Here is a 22,197-nt window from a genome sequence, read left to right on the forward strand (position 1 = left end):
CCCCCATGCAGATGAGGCTCAGAGCTGCCGGACGGGGCCACGGCAGGCATGGCTCACTGAGGGGTCCCTTCCTCCCCTGGGTTTAGGCAGGCATACTGAGCAAATTACAGTGTTGATGACCATAAAGGCTACTGCAGAAAACATCGCCGGAAGAAGCATATGGACTAAACACCAAGAAAGCACACAGCTCACCTTAAACTGTCTTCTCAAAGTATCGAGATGGGACTCTACAAGAAGGCTCAAAATAAGAAAATGCAAACTGACACAACAGAAACGACAGCACAATTAGACTCCCGATTTAGCAGGAATAAGTAGCAGGCTTAAAACTCACAGCTTTCCCCCAACATAAAAACACAGTGGGAATAGAGAAAACTGCTTCTCTTTTAAAATCCCCTCCCATTTCACATTATAGGATCAGTATTACGTAGTCTGATCTCTAGATCAAAAATTTTAGAATCTGTAAATAAAAACAAATATAACTTCTCACAATAATGTCAGTAAAAGTGGGGAGAGAAGTCACATGTTTTCTGAGATGATCTCAGTGGGAAGACCCCTGACAAGGGTCAGTGCTGTAAAACATCCGTGACCGCAACCCGCTTCCCTCAGCCCAGGAAACACAGGAGGCAACAAGCCACTTCCCTACGAGAAGTTTTCCCTAAGAGAAGTTCGGCAGTGTTTCCAAACCACCTTCTTGCTCCTTCCGCTTAATAAAAGCCATGAGATCAAAAATGAATGAACTTTGTACTTGGATTTCACCTTCTTCCAGTTCAAGAAATGCTCACAGCCTCAGCCTGGGGATTCACACAGGGAAACATCTCACTCAGGTTACTTTCCATCCAATATCAAATAGAAAAACACATCATTGCAACGTTTTTTAAAAGTCCCACATAAACTTTTTCTATTTTCTTATTTTAATTACTAGTTTAATTGTGGACCCTCTATGTACCTTTCTTTGCTTATTTAAAATTATTTAAAAATTATTCTTTAAAATTACTCTAAAAAATTCTACAAAACCAGTATGAAGAATACTAAGTCAATATATTATTTCTTGGGATCAGTCACTGCTTCTAAGATAAGCAGTAGAAAGCCTCTACCAAAACACAGGCCGCTCAAAGTGGAAGCAACTTCTGACTCTCAGACACACCATATTTCTATCCTAAAAGAAAACATTCCCTTTGTGAAAACACAAACCTCTTCCCTTAACCAAAAAACAACATCCTTCCCAGTTCCCCAGGTCGCTGCCTCCTAACCATCCCCAAACACAACCAACTGAATGATACCAAGGTGAGCGGGAGGGACTTACAGCTGAAGATGCCCGGAGGTGGATGTTCAGTCACCAGGAGACAGTTTTCTTCATCACTGTTGTCCCCACAGTCGTTCTGTTGGTTACAGACCAGTGAACCAAGATACAAGCATTGCCCGCTGGTGCAGGTGAATTTGCACTCTGAAAAAGCACAATATAAAGCATGCAGTTGTCAATGCCAGCCTGATGCTCTTCAGCTGCTACTTCTCCTTCCCTATCTGTGTGCCGTGATGGTCTGGGCACTCAGCCTACCTGGAGAGCCCAGGGAACAGAATGCAGACAGGGACTCTTTCGGTAAGAGCTCAGGGGCACTCGGGGCCTGCCATACGTCACTCACCCCACGCCTCTGACCCACAAAATAGTAACATGATATGCCCAGCAAGTCATGACTATGGGACTCTTCCTTTGCTGGAAAAAATCCTTGGCCGTTTTCCCCGCCACCAAGGATGAGGGAGCTAGTGCAGCAGCAGCCTGGGCGGCAGCAGGACTCAGGAGCTCAGGCTGGACAAAAGGTGGCTCATACATTTTATTTCCAACTTGTCACTGGATGTTGTGAGGCTCTGGGCAAAACATTTAACCTCACTGGTGTTCGTTCATCTCATGACTAAGAAGAACCAGGTTTATTACCAGGCAGGGGCAGCACTGACTTTATAACATAAAACATGGGAACACAACGTGTGCCCTCTGCTGAGAAGCATCTGTACCAAGGGCCCCATAAGTGACTTAAAGAACAGGATGGAGCCCAACCCAATGCCTGTAGGCTTCACTGAGCATGGGATGTCTGCAACCTGTGCCAATCAGTATTTGAAAATAGAATTTACTTTTATAAGACAAAATAAATTTGCAAACTTAACACATTACTATAAATTTAAGCAATTAAGGATAAAGGAAATTACATACACATGGGCGCATAAACATCTATGTATATCTTACATCGACTATCACCCTAATTCTGGCTGAGAGCTTTTCCCTAGGAGCACCCACAGAAGCTGGTGGGATTCACACAGGACATCCCACTCAGTGAGCAGCCAGTAGAAAAAACCTCACAGAAAGAGACCAGGACCCCCACTGACACTGACCATAACAGCCTCTTCATTTCTCCTTGGTTTTGTCTGTCCAGAACATGGGTGGCAGGTTCTTTCCACTCTAAAATTCCATTATTCAAATAAATAATAAAAGGCTAGACATCAGCACACAAGACCTCCACCCACTATGCTAACGACACAGAGGGGCTGCAAAGAGAACCCCTTAATCTTCAGTAAAGAGACAACTTAAATCCTCAGTATTTCTGCAACCCAGTATGAAAGTGCCATCACAATTCTCTGTGTTCACATCTTCCTAACAGAGTCTAGAAAGAGACAACAACCAAAGCCCTGACCTAGTTCAGACCCACACATGAACACCCCCCAAATGCACATCCGCAGCTGGTGACTGGCTGCAACGTCCAGGTGAAAACTCCGTGTGCTGACTGTGAACCAGGCCACATGTCAGGAGCTCTGCTGAAGCCCAACTCTGCTGCCATAAGCGGCACAGACTCAAATCCAGCTGCTTGAAATTACATTGATGAAGTGACTTTTTTTTTTTTTTTTTTTAACTTAATGGAGAAAATGGATGTCAAGGAAAGAATTTATCTTCCTTTCCAAAAGAAATATTGGGAGTTTGGATTACTACCCAACATGAAAAGGACATTAGCCAAAAACAGTACTCCTGATGTTGTTGAAACAGTGATTGGAAAGAAGGGAACACTAACCTAAACTGAATGGAACTCCAAGTAAAAAGTTAAGCACCGCTGCGGTTTGAAAGGATCCCAGGTTAAACTCCCACGTTCAATTTCGTGTGGAACTTTAAACGAGCGCAGAAACGAAACCACATCCACACTTCACTCTGATCTCAGCTTGTTTAAAGGAGACCCTGTCTAGAGTAACAAAATATTTTCAAGGAAATGAATTATGTGATTCAGTTATTCATACAACCAGTATTTTAGCTCCTTCTGTGTTCACTGCCAGGCCCAGAGACACAGAAACACAGAGATGAAAGAGCAAGCCCTCTTCAAAGGACTACAATGTGAACTTTTGTAAATGTGAGCAGCAACTAACACATGTGCTCACTCCTTCCGAGGACCCATTTTCCTTCTTTGTGTCCCTCACAGTGAGACCGCTGCCCAGCGAGGAACGGGCCCTTGGTGAGTCACCTGCTTGTTGAATAAACATATGACCTCATCTGAGCCTCATAAGAACCCTGTGAAATTATTAGGGTAGATACTATTATTCCCATTTTACAGATGAGGAAATTAAGACTCAGATTAAGTGACCTGCCCATAATTAAACTGCGAATAAATGGGAAAATGCAGACGGGTGTCCAGATCCACCACCTCTGGTCTTATGCTCTCTAATTGCTGCCTCTCAGTTTTCAAATCTGTTTTCATGAATGTGCAAAATTCATTTGTAATGAGGATGACATGTATGTAACAAAGTTCTCAAAACAGTTTATCTTAAGTAGGCTTAACATTACTCAGAATGCATTAAAAAGGCTTGTGCTACTGATGTGCTTAGAAAGCTTTTAGTTCTTAGATAATGGAAATACCAACATCAACCCACTGAATTTCAATTTCATAATATCTAAATCTTCTCAATGGTGAGTCATTAGCTGAACATCAAACTAAAAATCTCTCCATCTCATGGCCACTTGAATCAAAACAACTGAATTGAAATTTTGCACCAACTTCTGCTCCTTGATATATCTAGAAATCTGCTATAATGTTATTAAGTGTTAAAGATTAATGCTAAAGCTGGAATGAAACTGCAGACCAGAGTCCAACGCCTGTCCAAGGTAACCTAATTGTATTGATCGAGGCAGGCTTCCAACTCAGTCCTGACTCACCCTGCAAGATCATCTCTACCACACTTTCTACCCCAAAGCCCAGTGTGTTCAGACATTAGGGGTGGTCCCTAGTAAACAGGTTATTGTGGTAGTTCAAACAAACTAAGAACCCCAAATGAGAGGCTCTAACCATGGCCGCCTATGGAATCGCTGGGCTGATCTTTCAACACCAGCCTGGACCACTGCGCTCCCTGGCGTGAAGTGTGGCCTGGATAGTGGGTGGTTCCTAGGGATCCTTAGACTGATTCTGATGGGCAGCCAAGAAAAGCCACTGCCTCGTGAGAAGCAGAGAACTCATTCATATGAAGCCCTCACTCTAGCTAATAGTATTGTGTAGCTAGTATTGGAATGTTTAGTTGGTATTTGCTAATTTACTTAAAAAAAAAAACACCTAATATCTTAAAATGGGCAGGTATTTTGATGACTCCTGGATATAGGGCCTGATTGCTATAACTTTGTACTGTCGATGGGATATTTCAGAAACTTTGGGACTACAGGTATGACCCGCAAACTACACTTTGACACCCTATAGAGACAGGAAACATCCTCAATGAAATGAAACAAGTCAGAGAAAGAAGACAGAAGAATTTTTCCAAATGTTTTCTTTTATTTTGTTCATTCTTTGTGGAGCTTGTTGAGTATTCCTGCTAAGCAAGAAGTTGAAGGAAATCAAAGACTGTTAACATCAGAAACATTTTGGTTACAAATTCATGGTGATTTCAGATGTATATATGTTGGAATAGAATATAGAATCAACAACCAGGAACCAGTTTTTCCTGCAAGAGCTATATATTTAATTTTAAAATTCGTAATATTTAAATAATTCCTCTTCTTTAAAGTCAGGGTTTTTTAGGTAAAGAAAATGGCATTCCCTTCTGCCGTAATTATTTGATTTTTTATTTTTAAAAATCTAGAATCAGCAATAGATTTTATGATCACTTTATTTGCTTTTAGTAATACAGAATTTTCTCCAAATTTGGAGAATTCTTTAGCTTCTCTACACTCCTACATAAAGCTTCTGATGAATTTCAGTGACTTTGAATTGTCACAGATTCAAAAAATTCTAGCACTGAGAAGGCCCTAGAGACACAGTGGACCGCCCTCTCAGATCACAGATGAGAGAATTCCTGACTCACCCAAAGTCAGGGAACAAACCTCCTGTAATGGAACTTAACACACCCACAATTTCTACCGAATTTGGGGAAAAACACTTTTTGTCCTAAATGTCATTCCTATTAGGTACAAACTAATACTAACAATTTGGAGTATACCATGTGAAAAAGGAGAAAGGAAAAGAATGATTAAGAGAATTTCCTTTGTTACTTTGAATTTTATTACCTTTGTAAAAAACAAGCAATTTTAAGAGCCCTGAAAGCAGGAAAGAAATGGAATATCCTAGAGTGGTCTGTGAATTCCAAACTTTTACACACACACAAGAAAACTATATTAAAAATATTTTTTAAGGATCAGTAGCTTAACAATTTGAATATTCTAAAACTAAACGTGGACAGGGGTAAATACTCATTCTTGACTTGCAGGAGAACAAATCTGCATCTCAGAGGCCAAAGTTAATCCACTTGGTAGAGTCAACATTCTATTAGTTAAAAGGCAAAAAAAAGGTACTTGAAAGTTGCTAAGAATAAATCTTAAATGTTCTCACCACAAAAAAAGAACTAGTAATTAGGTGACATGATGCAGGTGTCAGCTAACCACTGTGGTCTTCATTTTGCAATATACACTGTGTCAAATCACGTTGTCCACCTTAAACTTACACAATGTTTTGTGTCAATCACATCTCTATAAAGCTGGGGGAAAGGGCAACAAAAAGTTGTTCTCAATTTTTCCTATGCCCTTTTTAAAGCCTTAGTTTTCAGAGATATGACCTCAGTCACAAAGTAATGCAGCACTGCATCACAGCCGTAGAATCAGCCTCTTTTGTGAACAGGCAAAGCGGTCCACGACAGCTATTTCTGTGAGAGTTCATACAGCACCATGGGCTCACTCAGCTCACATGTCCATCACTCACACACCAGAAAACTGGGAATGATTCTGGCTACAACATTTCTGATGTTAAATCTAGAACTTGCTCTCAGTAATGGGGCCTTCTTAATATACTTACATTGTAGATAACAGAGACTAAACTTAGCTGCTAGGGACCTATAAGTGAAGGACTGATAAGGTTCTAAAATTAGCACAAATAATTTTACCACGACCAATATAAGTTTCCTACTATCGCGATGACAATACTTTTATTGATTTATTCATACACTGCCTACTCCCCTGCAAGGCACAAGATTATCTACCATAAAAGCAAAGTTGCACAGAAATGAAACCAGTGAGTAAAAGACAAAAACCATGAACCTAGAAATGCAGGGGACGGAGGAAACCTGTGACTGTAGAGAACTCTAGTGACCAGTCACTAAACCCAGCTCCAAGCAAAGGGGCTGCCGCGGACCGGTGGAGACCAGAGGACCTGCGGCGAGCGCTCACTGGCCCACAGCAGGAGGCGCTGCAGTCAGTCGGAAACAGACTTTCTCCTGCTTCTCAGACCTGAGAGGATCAGTCACTCTTCTTATTACAGGGCGCTGTACAACAACACGGAGGTCACCTCGACACCAACTTTGTCCAAAAAGGGAAAAGCGCTCCTTAGATTGTTCTCTCCTGTGTGACCTCCTGTGAGGCTGGAATATTAGACTGGTTTCTATTGAAGGAGCCAGAATGACAGGGTCCAGAAAGTAGCTATTTAGCAAATTACGAAGATAAAGCTTCGAGAGTCTTCAGAAATGAAAAGTTAATCCTTAGGGCTATTCATCTCAAATGTCAGCTTTTGACAGCATGTGAAAGGCAGAAGGATGATAAATGCATGTTCTTCTGCAACATTTTTCAACACAAGGAATACATTTTGGGTAACCCGTAAGAGACTCAATATCTCACATAACATCAACACTGATCTCCACGCACATCTGAGGAAAGACGTCTGAGACACTGTGGGTGCCTCACCTGGCATCACACGGTGACCCGAGTGGCACACCGAAGGCCAAACATAAAGACTGCGCATCACTAACAACGTGCTCCCCTCACTCAAAGACAGTGCTGACTTTGCCGGTCATAAATTTGAAACAAAGGAGAATTTAATTTGAAGGTTTACATTCTACGTAATGAATTAAATTAACAAGCACTTAATAAAAGTCGTTATCTTAAGTGGTGCTATTGAAACCATAGTTATCCTCCAGAAAGATGACTGTGACATGATAAAAGGACATTTGCCCATATAGTAAGATTAACAGAAGAATCTCCCATCAAAGGTAGTAATAAAATTTTTTTAACTCAATCCATTTTATGATGTGGCTTATCGCTCTCACTATGGTGCTGAAAAGATGGTGCTGAAAACATTTTCAATGTGTCTAAAATTCTCTAACAAGCATGAGTGAAAAATGTGCCTTTAGAAGTGCAAGGTACTTTGGCTTTAGACTTCCAGTCTTAAAATTATCCTTTAGAGCAGCTTGAAAAACTTACCCAACTTTCATCAAAGCACGATCAGGTATTTTAAAAGTCAGTAAAAGTCCTCTAGGACTTGAATTGGCAAATAGCACTATTTCTTTTCTATGTTTAAAGGCATTGAATGAATGGATTCTTTTCTGCGCTTTTCTGTATATAAAATGCGAAGAGGGGTTCTCAATTAGCTTTTTAGAACAGTACTGGAAGCAGGTAAGAAACACCTTAAAATACTCTGCGGAACAAAAAGGTATATCAATATATGCAAGGCACATGGGAAAATACTTTGAAAAGACGTTGAGCAAAATACAAACGATGATACCTCTGGGTGCTGGGATCATTAGTAATTTGTAGTTCCTTGTGAGTTTTATGTATGATTTTATAATCAGGAAAATAAAAAGCCTATTTTAAGGAGGGAAATCTCTGTGAAAACCAAATATTTGTAGAACTCTAAATCCACCATAATGAAGTACCTAACTCCCCACGACGTCATCCAAACAGAAATCCAGACATACAGCTCCAGCCCCACTATCTCAGTCACATTTCAGCACGAAGCACACGTGGGACACCCCCACGGGCGGAGCAGCAGTAACAGCACACACACCAGCTGGCAGTTCCCGCCTGAGGACCTGCTGGGGGAGCTCTGGGGGAGGGGGGGCCAGTCCCATATAGCCACAGCCCACAATGTGGAAGTAAGGCTGAGGGCCAGATGTGCAGTCATGGAGCGCCCTGGACACCCTGCTGAGGACCAGGCCCAGTGCTCCATCTACAGGCTTTAAGTAAAGGTCTCTGAACAGGATGTAACTGCACAGCCCTGAGCATTTAATGCACACCTGTAAAGACTAACCCTGCACAGCCTGCTCAATACAGCTCCACAGAGCAGCAACAAGAGTTCTAAGCTGTCCAGTGACATACAAGTTTGAGGTGCACGGCCGTGAGGACCACATTGCAGGACCCACCTAGATGGATGCACAGGTGTTTATGGCACAAAGCTGGACCCCAAGGGGGAACCACAGGGGTGAAAGGGTGGCATCGATTCTCAGGTACTGAAACCGCTGAGCCTTGGGACTCTTCCCCTCAAGCCACTCTTTCATTCATTCTTTCACTCAAGAGTCCTGCACTGCTCTAGCGAGGAGCATGGCCACAGGTGCCAAGGACAGAATAGACAGTCCACTGTCCTAAGACTCAGGAAACTGGCTTCTCCTCCAGCTCTTAAACTAAATATTGTGTTTATCCTCAGGCAAGAACAAGAATCTTAACCTCTAAACTCCTTCCTGGTAAATGTGGTACCTGGGTTAAAGCAGTAGTTCTGCATATTTTCCTGACAGCCCCGGGGACCCCTTGAGGACTCAGGGTCTCCAGCAGGAGGTGGGTTGCAGGGTCAGTGAGGGGTCCCTGCAGGATTGCTAAATCTGTGTGCAGGGTAGCTTTCCGTGAGATTCCCCTGGAAAACAGCATCCCCCAGCTAAAAAATCTGAAAGCTACCTACTGCCTTACATTCTAAAAGTCCTTTCAGTTCTTAGGATCCATGATTCAACAGAATTTTAAGAAAGAAATTTTAAAGAATGAAATTCTACTTGAGCCCTTTGGTACTTCCCACTCTTGATTATTCTAATGATTATCCAAATAACAGGTGCTTTCAAAGTTTCTGAGTTCTGGACATTTGGATACACACTGAGTATCAATACCACCTCTAGGGGATCTTTCGCATCAGCTTTACAAACATGCTATAACCTCCCCATCTTTAAAATAAAAATGCTTTGGGCCCCTCTCTCCATGTCTCCACTCCCAAGGCTCAAGCCTGTAGCTGTGCAGGCTTTGGCCCCATCACTGCACACCCCCCATCACTGCACCAGAACTGTTTCTCCAGGCCGCGAAATGACCTCCATGTCATTAACTCCAGTGCGGCCACGCAGGCCGCATCTCACTAGACCCACTTTTGACAGCCGGCCACTCCTACTGCCCAGAACCAAGTGCTTGGTGGGTCCAAGAACACGTTCCCCCCTCACCGATCCCCCCTCCCTCCCTGATTTGCTGCCCTCTTTTCTTGGCCATACACCCAGGCCCTGTCGTCTCAAGCCATCCAGCCTCTCCATGCTGATGACCACATGTCACCTGTTGGCATCTCCAGGTGGTGTAACACACCTGAACTCACCATAGCCTAGCCCAAAACACCATCTTCCCGTGCCAGCTGGCTCTGCTCACAACCCGCCATGTCTCGAGAACACATCCTCCCAGCTGCTCAGGGAACAACAGTGCAGTCACCTGCGACTCTTTCCTTTCTCTGATCCAGTAAGAAATTCTGTTAGCTTCACCTTCAAAATATGTCTGGAAACCAGCCCCTTCCCACCATCTCACTACAGTCACCCTGGTCTAAGGGCCATCACCGCTCACCTGGATGACCCCGACAGTCTCCTGACCAGCCCCCCAGCTGCTCCCCGTATCCTTCCCACCAGAGTCTGGTCCCGAGAGGGGACCCAGGACGACTCTGCTCAAAACTCTCAAATGGCTTCTTCTATTTCACTCAGAGGGAAAATCAGGGTCCCTACAATGAACCCCACACAACCCTCCATCAACAGGCCCCATCCACTCCCTGGCCTCTCCTGTCCCCGAGTTGGCCCTGGGCACACGGGCCTCCTCGCTGTCCCTTGAACACACCCGGCTCACTCAGGCTCACTGTTCCTCTGCCTGGAACACTCTCTCCCGAGGAATCTGCTATGCTAATAACTCCCTCACTTCCGTCAGGCCCACGCTCAGACGTCACATCTCTGTGAGCTTTTCTCTGACCACTCTGTTTAAAGTTGGATCCCCTCCCCAAGACCCCACCCCTACTCCTGGCCCTTCCTACTGGATTTCCTACTGGATTTCCTGCTGGATTTTTCTCCACAGCTCTCTATTTCCATCTAACATTCCATCTAATGACATGCATAACATTTCTTACCTTTTTTTCCCACTAGAACACGAGGGCAGGTAGGGATTTTTGTCTGCCTTGTTTTACTGATGAATTCCCAGAGTCTGAACAGGGCCTGGTATACAGTAAGCATTCAATAAGTATTCGTTAAATAAATCAATGAGCAAAAGTAAAAGCTTGTCGGGAAGTTCTTCCAGGAACCACAATTTACTACTGCTATCCCTTTGAGTGAGAAAAGTTTTCTCTGCACATATATCCTCAATAGGGAGGGTGTGTGTGTGTGTGTGTGTGTGTGTGTGTGTGTGTGTGTGTGTGTGTGTGTGTGTGTGTGTGTGTGTGTGTGTGTGTGTACACACATATGAAAAATGAGGTAGAAAGAAGACAAAAAGATGAAAATAAAATTCAAATCTATCATTAACAAATTACACGAGAATTTTTAAAGCAAAGGGTTAGTTAAAATTATTAGAGATTGGAAACATTTTCTCTCTAGTTGTCAATGTCATAAACGTTTAGGCTTTTTCCCATCTGTCCCTTCCCCGTCCTCTGGCTTAATTCCTAAATCACAGAGTTCCCTCTCAGGGCAACCCATGTGTTCTGGCTGAAGCACTGGCCTGTCTACCCAGGAAGCAGCAGCCCCTCACACACAGCTGCCAGCATCCTGAGAGAGAGTTGGGCGTGGGCACCGACGCCCGCCCCCCCCGCCCCGCATGTCTTACTTTTAATTGCCACAAACAGGCTCGGGGGCCAGGGAGCAAGGCAGGTGTTTAGGATTCATAGCATTGCTGACCCTGCGTTGTCCTCAAGGTGACCCCACCTAGCTATTTTTACTATTTGGGTGAAAACCGCCTCACCTTCTTGACTTGAGCCTCCCGTGGCTCTCTGCCTGGGGTTCTCCAGCTGCCATCAAATTTGCCCTTTACGAATTTCCCTTCTTGAAAACGTCCACCTTTGGAGAACTCCACAGAATCAGACCTGGCTGCCCAAGTGCTGCATGAACCCCTGTGTTCCCTGCCACCTGAAGGTGTGCGGTGGTATCCTCATGCTTTCTGATGGACAGCATGGTGCTCTACTGCGAGAAGAACTCCCCTGCCCCGTTTTGTCTTATTTCCCCTACTGGTTCCTTAGAAGCCCTTCTTTGTCCCCTCAGATAAACTTCCTACTTCAGGCCTTATTCAGCCCTCCTGTCCCCCAGCAGAAGCTGACGGCTGCATGTTCTTGATGGCGCCCTACCCAGCCAAGTCCCCAAGCTCCCCCACCACACACGGCCCTCAGGGATGTTGGTAGACAGAGCTGTCCCTTCATCCCCCAAGGGAGACCTTCAAATACTGAAAATAATGGCCTTTGGTTTCCATAACTAATCAAACTCCAAGTCAGGGATCAGTGTGGGTGGGAAGCCATTGCTATACTCCCTGAATGCCACACGTTAGAGGGAAGAGGCTCCCTCTGGCCCTGCACTCCACCCACCCCCCTCCCCATGCTCACTGCTTTACTGGAGAAAACGGTCTATGTCTGATGATCTAGCCCAGGTTAGAATCCCACATTCACAAGGACAAGACTTTTGTGCCCTGAACATGCTCATCTGAGGCCTTTCATAAAGAACTTTTCTTTACAGCACCATGGGCCAATCTAGGATTTCTGGAACCCCTCTGCCCGTCTCCCCAGTAACCAGAGAGACTGCTTCTGGTAGAAGATGTAGGAGACTTCAGAACAATCTGACTAATAATCAGGACCAGGGTCTTAAACCCACCCTCCCCAATGGAGAGCACGTGCTGGTAACATTCTTACCTTCTAAAATTAACAGCCCACCTGACTTTCTGCTCACCTCTCCAGATGGCACACCAGCAGGGGGCCTATTCCATGGGTGGTGTGATTTGACACCCAGGACCCAGAGCTCTGGGCATCCTGCTGCTCTTGGTCATCTGGTCTCAAATCTCCTTCCGCTGACTGCCCTCTTGGATCTGTGTCCCATCCCAGGCTATCAGCACGCTCCACCTTCACCCGGCTTCCCTGATGGCCTCCTTGTGACAGGACGGGCCTCAAACACCTCTATGACCAACTCCAGGGACCCACTCACTGCTACTATGGCTGAGCCCCGATCAGCTGAACTGGTCACCAGAGCAGTTCCCAGTGAACCCCTAAGTGTAGAAGCATGACCACCCACTCCTGTGTAGACAACACACGTCTGTCCTCACTCCAGCCTTGACGCTCCCACTGAAGCAAGCCCTTTCCATCCTTTTCTGTCCTTAATGCAGACAGAATAGCTGGTCCAGACTGAAAACTCCTCCCTCGAACACAGTTCTGCTTTCTTATCTCCACACTCCAACCTGTCATACTGTCCACATCACTGGAATGAGCAAACACACAAAGTAGACACAGAGTCAGGGTCTAATTCTATTTTACAGCCAGTAGAGGAGGTCTTCCCAATACTTTTCCTGTAAACATGGTTATAAAACAGTAAGAAGAATGGACATGAAAAAGAGACAAATGTGGATAGAATCTGAGTTCTAAAACACACACTGAAAAATTCATTGAAAAAACAAAGTAATTTTTCTTTATATTAAAGTATAACAAAGCACCCTGATTAAAAACGTACCCCTTATCACCTGTGTCCAAGACTCCCTATCTACATTCTTTGTTTTATTTTTCCGTAGCACTTAACACCTTTTAATAAATCCCATAATTAACCTTCTGTTTTGCTCACTCTCTCTCCTCACTAGAATATAAGTTCACCTCAATGTACGTAGGGCATTTATTGTTTACTGTTACTTTCCTGAGGCCTAGAACATCTGCATGTAACAGCTTCTCAAAAACCATTTGGTGGGACTTCCCTGGTGGCACAGTTGTTAAGAATCTGCCTGCCAATGCAGGGGACACGGGTTCTAGCCCTGGTCCAGGAAGATCCGACATGCTGCGGAGCAACTAAGCCCGTGTGACACAACTACTGAGCCTGCGCTCTAGAGTCCGCGAGCCACAACTACTGAGCCCGTGTGCCGCAACTACTGAAGCTCATGTGCCCAGAACCCGTGCTCCACAACAAGAGAAGCCACTGCAAGGAGAAGCCTGCGCACAGCAACGAAGGGTAGCCCCCGCTCACCGCAACTAGACAAAGCCCGCGCGCAGCAACGAAGACCCAACGCAGCCAAAAATAAAATAAGTTTTTTAAAAAAAAAACAGACTTTAATTATACATTAAAAAAATTTTTTGGTGGATGAAGGAAAGTTTATTCTATCAAGTCAATTGTTATTTCTAAAACATAAATATCACGTCATCCCTTTACTTTAAACCTTCAGCACGTAGTTTGTGTTAGCTAGGCACGTAAGAGCCTTCCTCCTGACATGGACCTGACCATCTTTCCAACCTTACTTTCCAGTTCCTCTACACGTGCCCTGGAAGCCGGACACACCAGAACACAAGGACGATCTTCAGTACGCACAGCTCCTGTCACAGTGCCTTGGTGCACGCTACTGCTCCTGCTTAGAGTGACTCACTCCCCGCACTTGACAAATGCTGATGACCTTTCAGCCAAAAAAAAAAGGGGGGGGCGTGTCTGTGACACCTTCCCCAACCTCCCCGCCCCATCCACAATTAAACACGGCTGCCTCTGTGCTCCCATGGCAACCTGTGCATCCGTCCAGTACAGCGTTTGTCACATGGCTGTCATTATTTCTCTATTTGTCTGTCTCACCCACAGCAAGACCTCCAGAGCCCAGAATACATGACATCATTGTACCCCCACCTCTAGCACAGCAGGTAATTAACAATTGCTTGGACTTAACTGAATCAAGAGCATGGGGGGCGGGGCAGAGAGAAGTGCACTTTGGGGTCAGTTTTCTTTCTTTCACCTGAAATCTGTCCTTCCACACAGACATACCAGGTGAAGAGAAGGGTGTCAAGAGAGCAGGATGTGCCCCACGCCACAACTTTCAGGCTGAACCAGCAGGGCCATCTGTCTTTGATAATCCGAGGGGTCAGAGCTGTGTAATCACACAAACTAGCATCCACGCCTCCTCTGCACTTCGTGTCCAAACCAGGAGCCAAGAGACACTAGAAGGTAACTTAAGTGCATACGTGTGCACACAGGGGAGGAACCTGAGATAAACCAAATACGGACTCAGAACCAGGCAAAGCAAGATCACTGGCCAAAGGAAACCCGGAAGAAATGCCACACATATGTGATTCAGACCACCACGAGGGCGCAACTCTCTCTCTGAGCTCACCCAATGTGTCTATCCACACGTACTCTTTTTCCTCCTAACAAACACTTTATTTATTTCAGTAGTTTCTGTCTCTATGTGGAAATTCATTTCTATTCAGCTGATGGGCCAGGGCCTTGTCCCTGGTGGTCTAGTGGCTAGGATTCAGCACTCTCACTGCCACGGCCTGACTTCAATCTCTGGCTAGGAATTGAAACTCTGCTTCAAGCTGCCATATGCCGAGGTCACTGAAGATCAGAACCAGAAGCCCCTTTCTAACTGTGGCTCTCCCCTTCCCCTACCAGTGACAGTCCCATGGGACCAGGGCGCTGAGGTGTTTTTCGATAATGATGAATGTTTGATGAATAAAGGAATGGCCCATCCTCCCCTGAGAACCACAACAGCAGGGCTGGAAGGAGCCCCTGAAGTTGTGCAACCCAACTCCCTCACTTCAGACATGAGGACTTTCAGGCCCAAAGAAGGGAGGAGCTGAACACGGTGAAACTGAACCAAACTGCCAGGCTCAAACCCCGGAGTGACCTTTCTCACCTGTGCAAGCTTGGGCAAGCTGGGTCACCTCTCTAGGTCACAGTCTGCATGCCTGGACAATACAGACCACAGTCTCTACCTCACAGGGATGTTTTAAGGATAAAATTATATAATTCATGTAAAGAACTTAGAAGACCCCCCAGATACACAATATTATACTTGAAATGAAGTTTGGGCCAAACCATGATCCAAAACTTTGATTTTTCAATGACCTAACTGCTAACTGCTTTTCTACTTGGATCATCACTTATAATGCACAAACGTGGTAAAATGACATGAAGACTGAACATCAAAGCGTATATCCATGTTACTCATGTCTGTATACAGAGGTCCTTGCCCCACAACTTACGTGTATTCCCAAATACCACTATAGCATATTATTTCCCCCAATAAAGTGCAGTAATGTATAACTGAAAATTTTAAGGGACCCCTTTAGACAATGATTCTATAAATAAAGCCCTAAGATAATTTATGAAGCTAATAAAACACATTCCAACTGAAACATTTATTGCAAGTTTATACTGTTGGCAACAAAAGTACATAAGGAAGTTTTTCTGTCATACAATCAAGCCACTACTGAATTCAATAATCTTTGCTTTCATTTATACAAAATTTCTATTTTCTGGTCTTGAGACCCATACAGAGTCTGACGGTGGCAGGGCTGGACTGAGAGCCCCGAGGTGGGAGTCACGTGTGACTGGCTTGCACACCATCTCTGGCCCACAAATAGATGCTTCTGAAACCAAACTGCTGTCTAGCAGGCGATGCTGGCAAACCATGCTCAAAATGCGTGTTCATCAGCCGCTGTTAAACTCTGAACCTGGCACACCACAGGTGGCTTAGGGGCCTCAACGTGCAATGTGCAGGAGTTCAGCTTATTCTAAAGCTAACCACATTAGCCCTGAGGGCTCTCCACAGGGACAAGGGCCTGCAACGAAAGACCCAGAACCATAAGACATGAGGCTGGGGACAGAGAAAATATGAGAAGACATCCAGAGCAGCAATGGAAGACGCAGTTTTAAGGGCCCTTCAGGCAGAAAGAATGATCTGGAAGAGGCCTGTCTCAGGCCAGGTCCCACGGCGTAAGCCTCCATGTCCCATGTGGCAAGTCAGATGGAGCACAGGGCCTGTGAGTCACTGGAACCAGGTAACTGGAACCAATAAAGATGGAACCGAGCCGGCCCCTGGAGGCGAGTGTCCAAGCAGGGTTGCAGTCCTAGCACAGACTCAGTGGCCAGGAATGGAGAGTACCATGGAGCCTGCCCCCGACACCACGAGCACCCCCAGGGCTGGGCTGGGTGGCGGAGGAGAGACTCACAGGGAAGAGGCTACAGAGGGGGTGGGACAATCCTGTGAGGGTCTTGGGTGACCAGCAGGAGTGCCAGGGCTCAGCGGGGACACAGGACTCCTAACCGTCTGGGAAGCCAGAACTCCAGGACTACCGATGCTTAAACAGAGGTGAGCTGAGGTCTGCAAAGGCCTCTCATCTCCGAGGCCTCTCCTCCTCAGTGGGTGAGTGTGGTCGAGCAACACAGACCAGGCCAGTGGCATCAGGATTTGGCATGTTGTAAAATGTACAGTAAAGAAGGTAGATAAAAGGAAACACACAAAAAATTACCTACAATAAATGAATTGAGCTAAAAGGAGTCCTGACACCTCCAGGCAACTGCAATGAGGGCATGATTTTGTGTGGTTTGAAATATTTCAAATCATTAAATTATTTGCAAATAAAGAGATATGTTTAGGCCATCATGCCAAAGTAGAAAAAATGGTTTGGTGGCCAGCTGCACTCCTGTCATTTGGCCTGGGAGCGGCCCTCTGACCTCTGACTGGCCAGTTACGCCAAAGGAGGGTGACCGTGGACAGAGATGCTGGCACAGCTCCTTCCCGGGGAGGGAGGAGGGTGACTGGAGACTCCTGTGTAGCCCATTGCAGGGTTAACGGAAAGCCTCAGCACTGCCGGAGTGCTGCAGAAACTGGGTCAAAACTACCCAAGACAACCCCACCACCCTCAATAAACCCACTGTTACCAGGAGGGGGACCGTGGCATTTCCCTGTAAGCTAGATTACGTGTATGTCTCTAATAAAAATGAAACTAGAGCAGCTGTGGAACCACACTCAGGTCGGCCTTCATGGTAAGCAGGTGATGTACAGCAGTGATGCACAGTAACATATGCGTTTAAAACAAGCCTGGGTGCCGTCCACAGAGCTCTCTCCCACACTTGTTCTCAGATTCTCCAACAACCTCTTCAGAGGAAAAACAGTCAGAGTCTTTAAAATCCACAGCACCACGAGCTTTGTTTATTATCCTCCGCAGTGCGTCAGACCACGTTAAATTTATGAGCCACACGGAAGAGCAGAGGCCAACAGTCCTGGCCTGAAATTGCCATTAATAAACAGTCACTTGCTGTTATTGCTGAATCAGTGTCTGGGCTCCAAAGGTCAAGGACTCAAATCCACCTTCAATCGCTGCACCACCTGATCCTTAGCACCCTGACAATCCTAACTCACCTCACAGACCGACGGCCTGGAGGACACGCACTTGGCCCTGTGAGCCACCTCCTGCATGTCCCCTCGCCAGTGCACATGGGGACCGCACCTGAGGTCCCAGGGCAAGCAGGGGCAGGCGAGAATCACTGGGGAGAGTGGTGGCTCTGCCCCAGCCCCACGAAAGTTTCCCCTTCGAGGCAGCAGGACAACTGAGCACGTCTGGGGCTCCAGGGTGGGCAGGTCCAGCACTACAGGAAAGCACGCTCCCCAGAAAGCAAAGTCTCCATGCGCTCCCCAACGTGGGTGGGATGGACAACAGTGTCCTCTCAACATACCATCCTGTCTGGGTTCTGCACAATGCCAGACCCTCCGTCGTCCCTGTAACAAAGAAAATGTCCCACTGGCATTGCTCGCGTCACCTCTTAATAAATATGGATTTACAGGCCACTGTCATTTCAGAAAACCACAAAACCTCAGGACCATTTCCCAGTCAAGACACTCGATCCTCACCAGCTGGGGTCTCGAGGTCACCTGAGGGCTGGGGACTCGCCAGGTGTCAGTGGTCAGGAAGGCAGGTCCGTCTGGGTCCCAGTCAGACCACAGCATGAAACGTGCTGTACAACCAGAGGTGACTTTATCAGCTGCCATAAAGACACGTGAAATTGGTGTTTTGAAAGTTGCATAAGGGTCATCACAAAACCTTCAATCAGTCCAAAGAAAAGGATTTAGGGAGGAATCATCTCTCACAATGAAGTAAACCATCTGCTTTAGAGGAAAGAAAAGAAGTGTCAATGGGAGAGGGTCCAGGAGCACCTGGGTGCTCAAGCCCACCCTGGCACCATAACACACCTTCCAGGTGGGAGAAGGCCAAACAGGTCAATGGTAACACTCACAAACCCACACACCAACATTCTCTCACTCAAAGTAACTTTTGTGCCCATGGTACTGACATACGGGATAGAGAAAAAGACTTGGGGCTGAGATCAAATTATTGTGACACAGTTGTCTTTAAAGAGGTGGTGACACCCTCTTGTGAGTTTACAGCCTCCATTCTTTCAGAACACCGTATATACTAGTTAAGGTTATGGGTTTGGATACAAATTCCAACTCTTCCATCAACAAGCTGCACTGCACTATCTCCATAAGCCTCAGTTTCTTTTCGTGAATGAAATACCTACTTATTAAGGTTGCTGCGAAGATTAAACAAAATACTATACATGCAGTGCCCAGTACAGTGTCTGACCCATGGCACATGTACAATAAAATGGAAGCTAACAACATATTTGATATTATTATCATTATCATCACCTCAAAAAACAAATTGGGAGCTACAGTTAAGACATCCATGCAATTTCCCCAGCGGTTCCCTCTGCATCAGGAGTGGCAGTACCATCCCTCAAGAACGAGGCTGCTACATCACATCTACTTTTTTTGTTTGTTTGTTTGTTTTGTGGTACACGGGCCTCTCACTGTGTGGCCCCTCCTGCTGTGGAGCACAGGCTCCGGACACGCAGGCTCAGTGGCCATGGCCCACGGGCCCAGCCACTCCGTGGCATGTGGGATCCTCCCAGACCGGGGCACGAACCCGTGTCCCCTGCATCGGCAGGCGGACCCTCAACCACTGTGCCACCAAGGAAGCCCATATCTACTTTTATATCAAATAAAAGTATGTCTTCACTAGGTTTCTCTCACACTACATTTTTCTTTCATTACTTTTATAACCCATGTATTAGTGATTTCTGTTCTTTGCATGCATTTCTAAAATATTACAGACAACTGAAATGAACATTTCAATAGTTCCTGAATTTGTATAATTACTTTAAAAAAATCTAAATGTAAATTTTTTTTGTTTTAATTAATTAATTGATTTTTGGCTATGTTCAGTCTTCGTTGCTGCGCGCAGGCTTTCTCTAGTTGCGGTGAGCAGGGGCTACTCTTTGTTGCAGTGCACAGGCTTCTCATTGCAGTGACTTGTCTTTGTTGCAGGGCACGGGCTCTAGGCACACAGGCTTCCGTAGTTGTGGCACGCGGGCTCAGTAATTGTGGCTCACGGACTCTAGAGTGCAGGCTCAGTAGTTGTGGCACACGGACTTAGCTGCTCTGCGGCATGTGGGATCTTCCTGGACCAGGGCTCGAACCTGTGTCCCCTACATTGGCAGGCGGATTCTTAACCACTGCGCCACCAGGGAGGCCCCATAAATTTAAAATAACAACTAAACGTAGATTTTTGGGAGAAAATCTTGCGAAACAACAGTTCGCATGGACCATGCTCTGACAGGTGAGCACGTCCGTTGCCTCACACCATGACCAGCTCCACGCCTGGCACAGTGGACGCTCTCGTGAACAAGCCAGGCCAGGGAGGATGCCAATGCTGAGCCCAGGTCGAGGGCACAGGTCACCGCACCCCATGCCCTCAGACATCTGGACACAGCTTTAGGAGGCACAGCAAACAGCGCAGATACAGAGCAAAGTGACAGCAAAGCTGCCTAAGACACAGAACACACCTCTGACTAGAGGGTTCAATTCACAATGTAAAATCACGCATCCAAAACGTTCAAGAACAGATTCCAGTCTCCAAGGCACCTCTCAACCCTATAGGACATTGATCAAGAAATAAGAGAATTTGAAATCTCTGGCTTCTTAGTAAAATATACTTAGAAGGGGAAGTAAAAGTCATTTCCCAGACCACACTAACCATGGGGGTGAGGGCTGGGACTGTGACCTTGAGATTTATAATAAGAAATATATATTTGGTCTTAGTCACAGTTTCTGGCACAGAGCTCCTAAAACTCTTGGAATTTCCTAAGTGATAAAAGCCGTAATGGTATCCTTCGTTATTCATAAAAAGGCCCTGGTTAATGAGGTGACTTTTCGGAAGCCCCTAAGGATGGGGCTGGTTGCCAGGGGAACCACCCATGATCAGAGAGGGTTGGCACTTTCAACCCCACCCCCAGGCCTCTGGGGAGGGAGAGGGGCTACAGACTGAGCCAGTCGCCAATGGCCAGTGAGCTCACCATTCCTGCCAGTGTAATGAGGCCTCCACAAAACCCCCGAGGACAGGGTTGGTGGGCTTCCGGGTTGGTGAACACAGGGGTTGGGGGGAGGGGGGAGATTTAAGGAGGTTGGTGCCTGGAGAGGGCATAAAGTTCCGCGCCCTTTCCTTATACTACCTTGCCCTGGTTTTTCCCTGATTTTATCCTTTAAAATAAATCAGTAATCTAGTAAGTAAACTGTTTTCCAGAGTTCTCTGAGCTGCTCCAGCAAATTTATCGAATCTGAGGAGGGGCCATAGGAGCCTCCAATTTATAGCCAGTTGGTCAGAAGCACAGGTGACAACCCGGACTTGCGACTGGAGTCTGAAGCGGGCAGTGCTGTGGGGCCGAGCCCCGGACCTGCGGGGTCCAGGCCACTCCGGGCAGACAGGGTCTGAACTGACAAGTTGCAGGACAGCCAGTTGTGTCGCAGAGTTGCTTGGTGTGGGAAACACCCACACATGTGGTGGCCAGAAGTGTGAGTGTTGTGTACAGACACGGAAAACAGAAGAGTTCTTTCCTTTACCAACAAAAACCTGAGCCCTGGCCACCAGCCTGCATTCAGCACCAAGGCTGGCCAGTCTATTGTACCCGGACGTCCTCGTCCTCCTCCCAGGCCCTGCCACTCTCCCGTCATCCTGGGCTTACACACAACAGGCAAAACCCACTTTAGGGCCACATACTCCCCATGCCTTTCTTGTAGAAATAAAACCTATGAGGAAGAATCTAAGCTCCGCTGCTTATGCTCCAGGTCCTATAAAGACACAGCCGTGAGGTTTCTGCATAGCAGGAAGATATTCCCCAATGAAAGACAACTGCAGAAGGTCGGGACACAGTGGTACAGAATCATACAAATCACACAGTTCACCATCATATTAATGCCTGATTTCACAGAGAAACTGAGGTCCAGAGAAGTTAGGTAACTCACCCAAGCTCACAAAACTACGTAAGGAAAGAACTGCCAACATACCCCTCACTGTCCTCTGGTCCCAAAGCAAACAGCCAGGGTTTTAGTATCTGTTCTCAGACGTACTCTTTTAATAATAATAATATTACAAAGCAATAATATTAAACTATACTAGACACATGCAAATGATTGGTTTTTACCACAAAGGAACAGTTATTACTGGCTCATTATTTTTGTAAAACATTTTTATTTTTACTTAAAAAAAAATTTGGAGGATATGGATAAGTAAGTCTAAGAAAGTAAACCTCACATCTAATGCTATCGCTCAGAGGTAGCCACTAGAAATGTTTTGGTGCACATCCATCTATACCGTCTTTGTTCCTTGAGTAGAAAAAAATAAAAGGATCATCCTTTTCATATTGCTTTATGACCTACTT

Source organism: Lipotes vexillifer, unplaced genomic scaffold, assembly GCF_000442215.2.
Source record: "Lipotes vexillifer unplaced genomic scaffold, Lipotes_vexillifer_v1.1 scaffold987, whole genome shotgun sequence".
Taxonomy (NCBI): Eukaryota; Metazoa; Chordata; class Mammalia; order Artiodactyla; family Lipotidae; genus Lipotes; species Lipotes vexillifer.